Genomic DNA, 14,780 nt, shown 5'->3' with positions numbered 1-14,780 from the left:
GAAAGTGGATAGAGAAAAGTTTTTCTCCCTCTCTCATGATACTAGAACTCGTGGACATTCAATGAAGCTGAATGTTGGAAGATTCAGGGCAGACAAAAGGAAGTACTTCTTTACTCAGCGCATAGTTAAACTATGGAATTTGCTCCCACAAGATGCAGTAATGGCCACCAGCTTGGATGGGTTTAAAAGAAGATTAGACAAATTCATGGAGGACAGGGCTATCATTGGCTACTAGCCATGATGGCTGTGCTCTGCCACCCTAGTCAGAGGCAGCATGCTTCTGAAAACCAGTTGCCGGAAGCCTCAGGAGAGGAGAGTGTTCTTGCACTCGCATCCTGCTTGCAGGCTTCCCCCAGGCATCTGGTTAGCCACTGTGAGAACAGGATACTGGACTAGATGGGCCACTGGCCTGATCCAGCAGGCTCTTCTTATGTTCTTATGTGTGTTTCCAGTCAACTGCAGACAGGAAAAATGAGAACTTAACATATTCGCCCATCCCCATGTGTGAAGCAGCCCCTAAGATAACAGAGTTATTATATACAAATGCAGATGCTGCAAAAGAATAAAATAGACTCCTCTGATAGATATCCTCCCCCCTTCCCCTAAAAAAGGAATGCTATTAATTACAAATATTTCAGTATCTTAATTTCCCCATATACACCCTCCTTTTGTTTTTAGTCTCATGTGAGATAATGGCAGCTTTGGATGAAAATTATTCTCAAGTCATCAACATTCTCTTTGTACAACTCCAAGTTTAAATCTCTCTCTTTTTAGGGCTGCATCCAGATAAAAATACAAAAATATTCAAAAATAAGACTTGGGGTGCCCTCTGCTGGCTCTTCACTAGTACTAAATTCTGCACGTTGAAAAGTATTCCAGATTTAACCTAGAAAAATCACAGAAAAAGTGTTTATGACAGCACACAAGTCTGTATGCAGCCCAGTTCTGAAAAATACATGGATGTCAGTAAAAACTGACTATGGTGTGTACAGAACGATGACTATGAAGCAATACGAGCAACTTTACCCAGTGCAACTGTGATACAGCATCAGTAACTTGATAACTGTCCAGAACTATGGGCAAGGGGAATGGGTTTTTTTTAAGTTTTTTTATTTAAAATATTTAAGTGCCACCTTTAAGTGTAAAACTCTGAAGGTGGCTTTCATAAAAACACAAATATATAATACAGTCACCAATCAAAAATATGAATAAACCAGCAAATAACAAAACAGCCCAGACTTCAAACATAAGTATAACTAACCCAATAACAGCAAGGAAGCATATCTCTCTATACATAAACGTAAGCCCTCACGCCATCACAGCATGATGGTGGGGGCTGGGTGAGCACTAGCAGCTGTGGCCCAAAGAGGATGCCGGGCAATAGGCCAGGCCTGGGAGCGAGCAGGCCAGCCCCACCATTTCACCCCGAGAGAAAGAGAGCAAGTGAGCAGGCAAAGATGGTGACTACTTCTCCAAGCAGCAATCCCTGCCTCCTTTGCTTGCTTGCTTGCTCAATCCTTCCTGCTGCACCACCCAAAAGAGAGGATGTACAAGCAATGAGAGGCACCAGCAGCCATTTCCTGTGCTACCAAGAGAAAGAAAGGCTGAGCAATCACTTGGAGGAATGCTCCTATAGATACCAACATTTTTCCACTGTGGGGCTAACAGCATCTTGTATAGGGGTGCTAAAAAATAATAATTTGAGAGGCACATAGCTAAAAACATAAAGGTCAACAAAATTCTTTAAATACAATAATAGCAGGAGATCATAGGGAGGCAGTTGGACCTTTGGATGACAAGGGAGTCATAGGTGTGCTAAGACCTTCAGAGCCAGTGTGGTGTAGCAGTTGGAGTGTCAGACTAGGACCTGGGAGACCAGGGTTCAAATATCCGCTCAGCCATGAAACTCACTGGGTGACCTTGGGCTAGTCACTGTTTCTCAGCCTTACCCTAGTCTCACAGGGTTATCATGAGGATAAAATGGGGGAGGGGAGAGAACTTACTAGGAGAAAGGGTGGGATATAAATTTAACAAATAAAATAAAACAATAAATAAACCATGTTTGTATGCCACCTTGCGCTCCTTGGAGGAAAGATGGTATAAAATGTAATAATAAATAAATAAAATGAAATAAAATGAAAAAAATAAAGGAACATAAGGAGATTGCAGAGGAAGGGCTGTAGCTCAATGGTAAATCATCAGCCTTGCATACAGGAGGTACCAGATTCAATTTCCAGCATTCCAGATAGGGCTGGGAAAAGACTCCTGCCTGAAAACCTACTATTGATCATGGCTCTGAATTGCTTTGGACGTACATTTTTTTTGGAACTAGGCAAATGTTCTTTTTGTTCTTTGGCAAATGATGAAGCCTCTGACAGTGACTGGCTGAACTGTCTTTGGTGGGACAGGATTTGCAGCGTCCTTGGCTGCCAAAGGCTGGAGATCGTAGACTGGAGCGTACCAGTCTAAGAATGGAAAAGAAAGGAGCCTAAAAGGCCTAACAACACTGGGAATGGGTTGGAACAGGGTGTAGTCCAGAGGAATGACAGCAAGAACTCAGTGGTAGAGCATCACTAACTCAGATCATCCACATGGTGATTTAGTGTGTGTCTGGTGCTGTTTGCATCCCTTTGTAATCCACATGGTTCACATGATTTTGCAGGCAAGCAGAAGATATAATGCAGTTTCCCCCTTTAAATCCGTATTAACCCAATGCTGATAATGCAAAAAGGAAAGGAAAAACCATCTCAGTTGTGCTGCGCTCCTCCTTGTAGGCACTTTGCACCTATGTTTTTGTAGTGGGTGATTGTGATCATGAGAAATCTACCCTCAGTCAGGTAAAGTCTTGAGTGAGCAGCCTTTTCTGGGCTCTTCCAGATGAGACCTTTGTTGTGCTTTTGCTCTGCCTTATTTACTGAATTTTTCAAAGGGTCCTATTCTTAAATTACGCCTGTTCCTAAAACAAGCTATAATTCTTTAAACGGAGATTGTCATTGTCTGTCACATCACAAAATAAAAAGACAATTTTCCAAAAACAATCCTAGGGAGAGTTAAGCACATCTGGGGGGGACATGCACCAATCTACCCACCCTGCCTACAGGGCTGCACATAGTAAACTATAAACTATGGAATACATTTCCACAAGAGGCAATGATGGCCACCAAATTGAGTTGCTTTACAGAGGATTAGGCACATTCATGTAGAATAACATTATGTGTCTACTAGCCACAATGATTTGGCTCTATCTCCACTGTCAGAGGTAGTATATCTCTGGGTACCAGTTGCTGGGAATCACAGATGGGTAGAGTGGTGTTGCATTCAGGTCCTGCTTGTGGGATTCCATGAACATCAGGTTGGCCACTGCTCTACCTCCACGATTAGAAGCAGTTTGCTTCCAAATACCAGTTGCTGGAAACATCAGGAGGGGAGGGTGCTCTTGTAGTCAGATCCTGCTTGTGGGCTTCTAATAGGCATCTGGATGGCCACTGTGAGAACAGGATGCTGGACTAGATTACCATTGGCCTGATCCAGCAGGCTCTTCTTATACTCTTTTGTACATCAGAGAAAAAAGGTCAACATCATTCCCACTGCAGCTTCAGTAGTTTAGTGGCAAATTCAGAAGTGTAGGTTCCCTTCACGATAATCACAGCCACGCCCCTCATAGCCACACCCCTTCTAAAATAAAATAATCTGGCCAGGCTTGAATACTGCTTCTTTGTTACTTTCATGATTTGACTGTCCTTTCTCACTGTCAGAGTTATTGCTTGAATTACTGTATTCAATGTCTACATGTCTATCTCCTGCTTCTACCAAACTGCCTGATGATGTAGATGGGGATGCTATCAGCAGGATTCACTGTCTCTTCTTATGCAGTTACAGAATTCTCACTCTCCGCAGTTTGTCTTAGCTTTTTGAAGTAGGCTTGCTTGTACTTGACACTCTTTGGGGCCTACTTAGCTAGGGTTGCCATACTCCAAATCCGGGCAGGTTAATTTGCATATTATGTAAAGTATTATTTGCATATTATGCAAATATTTGCATATTAATATTTGGATTGTCCAGTTGTTTTGTTTTTGTGCCCAGGAATTACCACCAAAAGCTGGGGAAAGATGTGAGAAATCTTTTTTTTAAAAGCAACATTTTCAGCCTTAAATGCCTAGACTCTAGTTTCCAACACTATGGAGTATTTATTGATTGATTAAGAGAATTTATACCCTGCCCTTTTGCTGTTAAAAACAGAGCTCAGCACAGCTTACAAATATAATAAAAACAATAAAAATACACAATCAATATAAAAACATAATAAAAACACAAAATAGCAACAAACATAAAGTAAGTCAGGGCAGCAGTACGTTAACCATATACGATATATTTCAAAGATGTGGTGGGTGGAGAAAAACAAGAAGCCAAAATGTTAGGAAAAGGAGTCTTTCACACCACATGCTCAGTTGTAAATACTGTTGCAGCAAGTTTTACAAGTTCCTCCAGTATTCCACTGGTGCAGGCACTCAGACATTCAAAGTATCTGTATGTTCCTTAGGTTTTATAAAAGCAGAGCTTTGCTTAACTCAAAATTTCTTCTCCCTTTGATCAACCTACACAGGTTCCACCTCCATACTCAAAATGAAACTGGGTCTGGAAGTGTGCAACGACCCCACACATACCTTGCTAATTAGATTATCAATGCCAGGATGTCTGTCTTATTGACTACTCTCCTGCTCCCCCCCCAGGCATCATGAAAGACCCAGTCCTGGGCTCAGAAACAAAATAAATATCTGGTCCTCTTCAAAGTATTGATAAGCCTCTTGTTTTAATTGAAATAATAATTATAAATTCTTGTTCTTATCACTAATGGGAGTTAATTATCTTGCATATGCTGCTGTTGCTTCTATGGCTGTAACGGAGTGAGGTTAAAGATAAGTGAAATGCAAATAGGAAAAAAAAACACAGAAGGCAGTAACACTTTCCTAAATGTAATACCATACCAACCACAACAAGATTCCTATGAGTAAGGCAAAAAACTAAGCATCTCACAACCAGTCAGGATTCCTAACCAAAAACTAAAAATATGATAAATGAAGAAATATTTATATAAGCATGACTATCAAATATATTTATTATTTACACAAACTGTAAAGATATTTATAGTGCAATCCTAGGTTTATTTATTCAGAAGCAAGTCCCAGTGTATTCAGTGGGGATTACTCAAACAGGGACAGAAATGCAACCTCAAGTGATAAGCAACTTCATTCACACAACCCAAAATTCCGAATCATGCCACTTTACGCTGTTTTGCAACTGTTTATACTTGTTTTTATGGTTATTGGATTTTAAATGGCTTTATTTCTTGTTGTGAGCTGCCTTGGTTTCTAACCCTACCTCACAGGGGTGTTGGAAAGACTCCATACACACACACGCACACACTGCAGATGTATAAATACATACAGTCCATATAATAGTTTATTGTCAAGCCAGTTGGTCATTGCAGAAAAATCAGTATTAGTTTTAAAAAAATCAGTATTACTTTCCTACAGAATAAAAACTGTAATACCTAAGTAAGCCCTGCCTACTTGCTTTAAAATAGGACTGGAGAAGGGGGCAGAAAGAGTTAGAACACAAACACAATTCTTTTTTACATTCACTCCAAAGTCCCATTGATTTTGAGCACATTCATAACCATGTCTACTCAAAAGTAAGTCCTATTGAATTCAATGGGATTTACTCTGGGCATATGGGATTAGCATTGCTTTTACAAAAAGCAAGCATTGGGAAGGTTTTCAAAACACTGCCCAAGATCTGACTCCTGCACACAAGAGGAAAAAAAACTGAAATGTATATACTTACCCAATTTATGAGATTTTCAGATAAACGGGGTGAAACCGCCATTTTGTTTTCTAGACACAGCCTCAGGTCAATGAAACTGAAACACAATCCCTGATTGGCTGCAATTCTGAACGGGCGGGGTTAAAGCTAGGAAGTGCTGTAGTACTGTATACAGTACTGTTTAAAAAAAGATTTAACAGTCAGGGTGCAGCTGACGTTTTTATGTATATCTCGAGAACCGGACCACCTAGGAACTTAATTTTTTTTTAAATTAAAGCTGAGAATCCGGGCCACCTAAGGGGCTAGCCAGGCGCCGGGTGGCATGCATAGAATCCGGGTAAAACCCGGCTAACCGGGCAATATGGCAACCCTATACTTAGCTGACTCAAAAATGCTATTGCACACACCCAAATCTCTGAGTGGTGAGAGGCTTCCGGGGGTCCAAGTGCTTACCCATGATTTGGAATGAAAGTCAGCAGAGACTGTGGTGTCTTTCTGATATACGGTTTTATTTACATATATATACAACCTGATCATAAGATAAAAGGGGCTTACAACATTAACACTCCATCAGATTTTGCTTCCCCATTAGGCTTATAGGGAGGCTTCTGAAAGCCATGGTCTTGGATTAGGCACAGAGAGCAAGCCTCTCTGTATCTTTCCAGCTTCCAGCTCCACATCAGACTAAAAACACACAGGCATCTTTTGGCCCTTGGATGAGGGGGGGGGAGGCCTACCCTAGTTGTTTCTATAGTAACACATCTTCTCTTGGCTAAGCCTTTTGACATGTTGATCTGGTACTTGACAGACTCATTAGCCTAACAAAGAAACTGGTTTGACCAGTACAGCAGGTTTCTCTGCTACAACTCCATCTATACAGAGACATCATCCTTACCAACCCGCCAATCCTACAACAATGCATTCATTTTTGTTTTCATTTCCTCCATGGACTCTGGTCAAACTAGTTTTGCATGCTTCTTTTTTACTTATTTTTTACTGTTTTTAAATGGTACATCACACATATAAACATTACAATTACAACCAAAAATCCCAGTTCCTTCCCCATTAGATTCAAAGTGCAATTCTTGCATGCTTTTGTCTAGCACTTTCCAATAGCTGGTGAAAAATTGAAATGAGGTATCAGGAAGCATAAGCAACAATTAAATAAATGTATGTGCCTGTCATAGCAATTAAATAAATGTACGTGCCTGTCATTTGGCACCAAGTGAAGCATACAGTTAGACAGAGTACTGTGCCACTTATACTCACCCCAAGTGTTTGAATTAGGCCATCTCTAAGAGCTAGATCATGTAAATATTATCTATATAATTTGAATGGTTAGTTCTTGAGAGGACCCACTTATTATTGTAACTGTAATTTGTTTCACCCTCTCCAGGATGCACACCTTAATGTGGTGAGGGGGTTTGAGAGTGTTGAAGAAGCTGAGAGCAATGCTGTCAGGAGTCTAGGCTGTTGTGTTAAAAATGAGCCTGTTCTTTGCTCTGGTCATAAGAAGGAGCCAGACAGCAGTTTTAAAAGTAAAATATAAAAGGTTTATTAAAAGGCACTCACAAGAAACAACTACAATGTGGGTGCGGTCGACACCCACCTGCCTTTGTCCCCAAGCTTATATACTCTTCAGTAAGCATCTTACAGGAAGCTTTACAATAGGAACTCCAAATAAGGCAGCACTATACTACTTCACATTCTGAATGGCTGATTTCCAGTTTACAACAGTACAACATTCCCTGATTACGCTTCCGGCCATTCCCTGATTTCTCCTTTGGTCATACTTCTGGTCATGTCTGGATCATGCCCTGACTGCGTGCTCAGCTTACTCTACAGAGGCGGCGAACGCACATCATCCGTTGTCTCATGGAGGTGCTAAGCCATAACAGTAGATAACTTTCAAGGAGATGTTAAGCTGTACTGTTACAAAGGAATTAACCCTTAACAAGGCCAAGAGGCTAGATTCCTAGCAGGGGCACCCAAGGCGGAATGGTCAAAGCTGAGACACCAGACTAAGATGCATCCAAACTCAGAGGGAGGCAATGGTGAACCACCTCTGAATACTGCGAAAACCCTGTGAACAGAGTACCCAAAATGCAACACGAGATAGTGCTGGAATATGAGACCCCCAGGTCAGAAGGCACTCAACAAGCTACTGGGGAAGAACAAAGGACAAGTAGCGCTGTGACTAATGATGCAGCTGGGTCAAAGCCGAAAGGAAGCCCAGAGGCTGATGCGCACAGATGCAAAAGGAGAGTCTGGAGTTGTACGACGCACACAATAGGAACATGGAATGTGAGAAGCATGAACCAGGGAAAGTTAGAAATTGTCAAGCAAGAAATGGAACATATCAACATTATAATACTTGGCGTGAGTGAATTAAAATGGACAGGAATGGGACATTTTCAATCTTGTTGTTGTTATATGCCTCCGAGTTGACCACGACTTAATAAACAAGTTAAAGAGGAAAGCACAAAAGCAGGACTACAGCCGAACGTCAAACAGACTAAAGTAATGACAACAGAAGAGTTATGCAACTTTAAAGTTGACAATGAGGACACTGAACTTCTCAAGGATTATCAATACCTTGGCACAATCATTAACCAAAATGGAGACAATAGTCATGAAATCAGAAGGCTAGGACTAGGGAGGGCAGCTGTGAGAGAAAGAGAAAAGATCCTCAAATGCAAAGATGTATCACTGAACACTAAAGTCAGGATCATTCAGACCATGGTATTCCCAGTCTCTATGTATGGATGTGAAAGTTGGACAGTGAAAAAAGCAGATAAGAGAAAAATCAACTCATTTGAAATGAGTTGGAGGAAATGTTGGAGGAGAGCTTTGCACATACCATGGACTGCGAAAAAGACAAATAATTGGGTATTAGAACAAATTAAACCAGAACTGTCACTAGAAGCTAAAATGATGAAACTGAAGTTATCATACTTTGGACACATAATGAGAAGACATGATTCACTAGAAAAGACAATAATGCTGGGAAAAACAGAAGGGAGTAGAAAAAGAGGAAGGTCAAACAAGAGATAGATTGATTCCATAAAGGAATCCACAGACCTGAATTTACAAGATCTGAACAGGGTGGTTCATGACAGATGCTCTTGGAGGTCACTGATTCATAGGGTCGCCATAAGTTGTAGTCGACTTGAAGGCACATAACAAACGTTGTCCCTGTGTTATTTTATCTGTAGTGGCTCATGTGCAAACACAAGACATCGTTTGACAATGAAGTCACCAAGTGGAAATGCACACTGAACCTCTCCAAACTTCTGTGTTTCAGAGGCTGCAGTCTCTGAAGCTGCAGAGCAACAAAGAACTCTGTAAAAGCTACATCTGGTTATTGAGCTGTACCCCTTGCAACCCAATCCCATGTATGCCTACAGAAAGCAAGTCCTACTGAGCTCAGTGGGGTTTGCTCCCATCTAAAAGTGCCATAGGGGTCACATTCACACCATACATTTGTTCTGCTATTATTCCACTTTAAACAGTCATGGCTTCCCCCAGAGAATCTGGGAACTGTAGTTTGTTAAGAATACTGAGACCCCGTTCCCTTCACAGAACCACAATCTGCAGAGAGATTTAACGGTCAGTCCCTTTCCCCAAAGAACTCTAGAACTGTAGCTCTATCGGGGAAATAGGTATCTAAGTCCTAAGAACTCTCAGTACTCTTCACAAACTACCCTTCCCAGGATTCTTTGGGGGAAGCCATGACTGTTTCAAGTGGGAATAATAGTAGAAGAGAGAGCATTGTCAGGGGACGGTGTAAAAGCTGGAACTGAACATAACAGGCCGGAACGGGCCCTTTATAAAAGAACTTGATGCCAAAAACACTGGGATGTGTTAGAGACACTTGAGAACAACATTTAGGAACAAAAACCATTCCGATAGGAGTTTTATTAACCCTTTAACAACCAAAATGCCCTCCGGAATGGAATGAAACAGCCCGGAACGGCAACTTCCCAGCGAGCCAGAGCTCTGAAATTCACCAGTCCCACATGACTACATGGGATGCATGCAATAAGACACAAAACTTCCACACAAACCACGTTCCGATACCCGTTCCGGGCTATAATACGCTTTTACGTAAAACAGCCCAGAACGGTGTTTTCCCAATCAGCCAGACCCACCAAATTCACCAGTCCTACATGACTACATGGGATACATGCAAAAAGACACAAAACTTCCATGCAAACCACGTTCACTATATTAGAAGCTCAACTGGAGTGCATACCGCAGATCAGAAAAGGTACTGCCAGGGCCAAGAAGATGCCAGCATGGTTAACGAGCAAAGTCAAGGAAGCTCTTAGAGGCAAAAAGTCTTCCTTCAGAAAATGGAAGTCTTGTCCGAATGAAGAAAATAAAAAAGAACACAAACTCTGGCAAAAGAAATGCAAGAAGACAATAAGGGATGCTACAAAAGAATTTGAGGAGCACATTGCTAAGAACATAAAAACCAACAACAAAAAATTCTATAAATACATTCAAAGCAGGAGACCATCTAGGGAGACAATTGGACCCTTGGATGATAAGGGAGTCAAAGGTGTACTAAAGAACGATAAGGAGATTGCAGAGAAGCTAAATGAATTCTTTGCATCTGTCTTCACAGTGGAAGATATAGGGCAGATCCCTGAACCTGAACTAACATTTGCAGGAAGGGATTCTGAGGAACTGAGACAAATAGTGGTAACGAGAGAGGAAGTTCTAAGCTTAATGGACAATATAAAAACTGACAAATCACCGGGCCCGGATGGCATCCACCCGAGAGTTCTCAAAGAACTCAAATGTGAAATTGCTGATCTGCTAACTAAAATATGTAACTTGTCCATTGGGTCCTCCTCCGTGCCTGAGGACTGGAAAGTGGCAAATGGAACGCCAATCTTCAAAAAGGGATCCAGAGGGGATCCCGGAAATTACAGGCCAGTTAGCTTAACTTCTGTCCCTGGAAAACTGGTAGAAAGTATGATTAAAGCTAGATTAACTAAGCACATAGAAGAACAAGCCTTGCTGAAGCAGAGCCAGCATGGCTTCTGCAAGGGAAAGTCCTGTCTCAGTAACCTATTAGAATTCTTTGAGAGTGTCAACAAGCATATAGATAGAGGTGATCCAGTGGACATAGTGTACTTAGACTTTCAAAAAGCGTTTGACAAGGTACCTCACCAAAGGCTTCTGAGGAAGCTTAGCAGTCGTGGAATAAGAGGAGAGGTCCTCTTGTGGATAAGGAATTGGTTAAGAAGCAGAAAGCAGAGAGTAGGAATAAACGGACAGTTCTCCCAATGGAGGGCTGTAGAAAGTGGAGTCCCTCAAGGATCGGTATTGGGACCTGTACTTTTCAACTTGTTCATTAATGACCTAGAATTAGGAGTGAGCAGTGAAGTGGCCAAGTTTGCTGACGACACTAAATTGTTCAGGGTTGTTAAAACAAAAAGGGATTGCGAAGAGCTCCAAAAAGACCTCTCCAAACTGAGTGAATGGGCGGAAAAATGGCAAATGCAATTCAATATAAACAAGTGTAAAATTATGCATATTGGAGCAAAAAATCTGAATTTCACATATACGCTCATGGGGTCTGAACTGGCGGTGACCGACCAGGAGAGAGACCTCGGGGTTGTAGTGGACAGCACGATGAAAATGTCGACCCAGTGTGCGGCAGCTGTGAAAAAGGCAAATTCCATGCTAGCGATAATTAGGAAAGGTATTGAAAATAAAACAGCCGATATCATAATGCCGTTGTATAAATCTATGGTGCGGCCCCATTTGGAATACTGTGTACAGTTCTGGTCGCCTTATCTCAAAAAGGATATTATAGAGTTGGAAAAGGTTCAGAAGAGGGCAACCAGAATGATCAAGGGGATGGAGCGACTCCCTTACGAGGAAAGGTTGCAGCATTTGGGGCTTTTTAGTTTAGAGAAAAGGCGGGTCAGAGGAGACATGATAGAAGTGTATAAAATTATGCATGGCATTGAGAAAGTGGATAGAGAAAAGTTCTTCTCCCTCTCTCATAATACTAGAACTCGTGGACATTCAAAGAAGCTGAATGTTGGAAGATTCAGGACAGACAAAAGGAAGTACTTTTTACTCAGCGCATAGTTAAACTATGGAATTTGCTCCCACAAGATGCAGTAATGGCCACCAGCTTGGACGGCTTTAAAAGAAGATTAGACAAATTCATGGAGGACAGGGCTATCAATGGCTACTAGCCATGATGGCTGTGCTCTGCCACCCTAGTCAGAGGCAGCATGCTTCTGAAAACCAGTTGCCGGAAGCCTCAGGAGGGGAGAGTGTTCTTGCACTCGGGTCCTGCTTGCGGGCTTTCCCCAGGCACCTGGTTGGCCACTGTGAGAACAGGATGCTGGACTAGATGGGCCACTGGCCTGATCCAGCAGGCTTTTCTTATGTTCTTATAATATGCTTTTACGTAAAACGGCCCGGAACGGCGATTTCCCAATCAGCCAGACCCACCAAATTCACCCAGCCAACATGACTCGATGGGATTCATGCAAAAAGTCACAAAACTTCCACACAAACCACGTTCCGATACCCGTTCCAGGCTATAATATGCTTTTACGTAAAACAGCCCGGGACGGCGACGTCTATTAGACAAGATCATATTATAGAGGAAAGCATTTTTGCCTGTGGCATGGATTCTTCATTTGTCACAACACTTTGGACATTTGAATATGCCACTAGGAGCTTGATTTATCTCAAGGCAGGACAGATGGTACCAGTCCTGACAGACTCCCTGGCAGAGAATCATTGTGTCCTCCTTGGGTTTCTTGCACAATTACCCATTAAACACAATGACCAAGATGAATTATAATACTGTTGTACTGCTGAAAATAAGAACGCAATTGTAGACAATGATTCTTTAGGCACATTTCTTGAGACAGGAGTGTTGAAATTGTTCATGACTTTCTGATTTGTTTCTTTGTTCTCTGCTGCTGTCTCTGAGTTGCACTTGGTTGTGGAAGTAATGCATTCTTGCTGAGCACTTTACTTTCAATTTGTGCAGCAATTTCAGAAACTCCTCTTCACTCTCACTATCCAGAAGCTGAAGAATATTGTTGGTGTAAACTTTCCGATCACCTTTCCCTCCTTCATGTGCAGAGACCCAGAATTCTACATCTTTTATAATATGGTTCCAGCAAATGACATGTGCACAGCCTGGAATAGCTTTCTCAACAGCCACAATGGCTGCTTCTCTGTCTGTGACTATCACAGTGGAATCATTGTTGATCTTGGGCACACGTCTTCCTATAAATAAAAAAACCTGCTCATGCACATTTGTTGTGCGCTTATCATGGATCAGTATGGCCAAAGGGATTGCTGGGTTCTCCTCAAACAAAGCACACTGGAAAATTAAAGGTGACACATAGAAGTCTCCAAGCTGCAAGGTTGTGTCATAAGACAAAAGTGTGTTTGGCTTCAACATTATCACCTCTTCAAATATGCTAATAATTTCTGGAAGTGCCAAAATTACAGACACTTCAGGGACAAGAGTGAATTCACATACAAACCCTTCCAGAGCATAGTGAAGCTCATACACACCATATAAATCATCATGGCTGATTCTGTTTTTCTGTTTCTCATACTTCAGTTTATTTTTTATTTGTTGTGTATCTTTAGGCAGCATTACTTTCATATGTTAAGCTGAAACTATTGTTGTTGCTATTTTACGCTGGTAAATTTTGCACGGGCCAAAGTGTTTCTGCCCCATAGCTTCTGACAATACAGAAGGCATGGTACGTACATGACATCTCATGGGATATTTTTTCATATTTTCATAAGGCACAGATGGTTCAGGTCTCTCATCCTGTCCAAGGTAATGGACAATTACTCTGCCTACACTTCCATCAGGCACTTCATATGCGTATCTGTGAAACAACACTTGCTCTGCATTAAATAGTCTTTGAAAGTATATCTTTCGTACCAGAGGATCCCCCCTTGGCAACAAATGCCTTCCTTTTTGAATCTATTTGTACTTATCACATCTCCAGTCATCTTTTCTATGTTGGTGGCCTTCGTAGCTATAGACAAACAGCTGCCCACATTTTGGCTTAGCAGCTGGGAGAGTTGATATTTTCCCTGCTACTGGGTTTTCCAAAATTTCAAGAGTTTCAAATGGTGAAAGTTGCTCAAACGTATGCATGTATACTACACTCATAGCTTTTCTGCTGTATGTAATGAGAGAAGACACTACTTGCTGCCACTGAGCCACCTCCACAGTACAAATATAGCATACCTGGGCTGCTGCCTTTTTGGTCTGAAAAAAAAAGGGATCATCCTGTCTCTGCAGAGACCAACAGATCTTATAGTAGCCCTAATGGGAACAAGAGTAAACTGCAGCTATTCTCTAGCACCAAAAGCTATCTGTAGTTGCATTCAATACTAGTACTAGTATAGCTTACTACAAAAACCTTGCTAGGAAAGTAAAACAACAATGTACTATATTGTTTATAGTATTATAGCCCGGAACAGGTATCGGAATGTGGTTTGCGTGGATGCTTTGTGTCTTATTGCATGCATCCCATCGAGTCTTGTGGGACTGGTAAATTTGGGAGGTCTGGCTGATTGGGAAGTTGCTGTTCCGGGCTGTTTTACGTAAAAGCGTATTATAGCCCAGAACGGGTATCGGAATGTGGTTTGCGTGGACGTTTTGTGTCTTATTGCATGCATCCCATGTAGTCATGTGAGACTGGTGAATTTCAGAGGTCTGGCTGGCTGGGAAGTCGCCGTTCCGAGCTGTTTCATTCCATTCCGGAGGGCATTTTGGTTGTTAAAGGGTTAATAAAACTCCTGTCAGAATGGTTTTTATTCCTAAATGTTGTTCTCAAGTGTCTCTAACACATCCCAGTGTTTTTGGCATCAATTTCTTTTATAAAGGGCCCGTCCCAGCCTGTTCCGTTCCGACTTTTACACCGTCCCCATTGTCAGAA

The sequence above is a fragment of the Rhineura floridana genome, chromosome 2 (assembly GCF_030035675.1).
Source record: "Rhineura floridana isolate rRhiFlo1 chromosome 2, rRhiFlo1.hap2, whole genome shotgun sequence".
Lineage (NCBI taxonomy): Eukaryota > Metazoa > Chordata > Lepidosauria > Squamata > Rhineuridae > Rhineura > Rhineura floridana.
The sequence above is the reverse complement of the archived record's forward strand: the minus strand, read 5'-3'. Positions refer to the sequence as shown.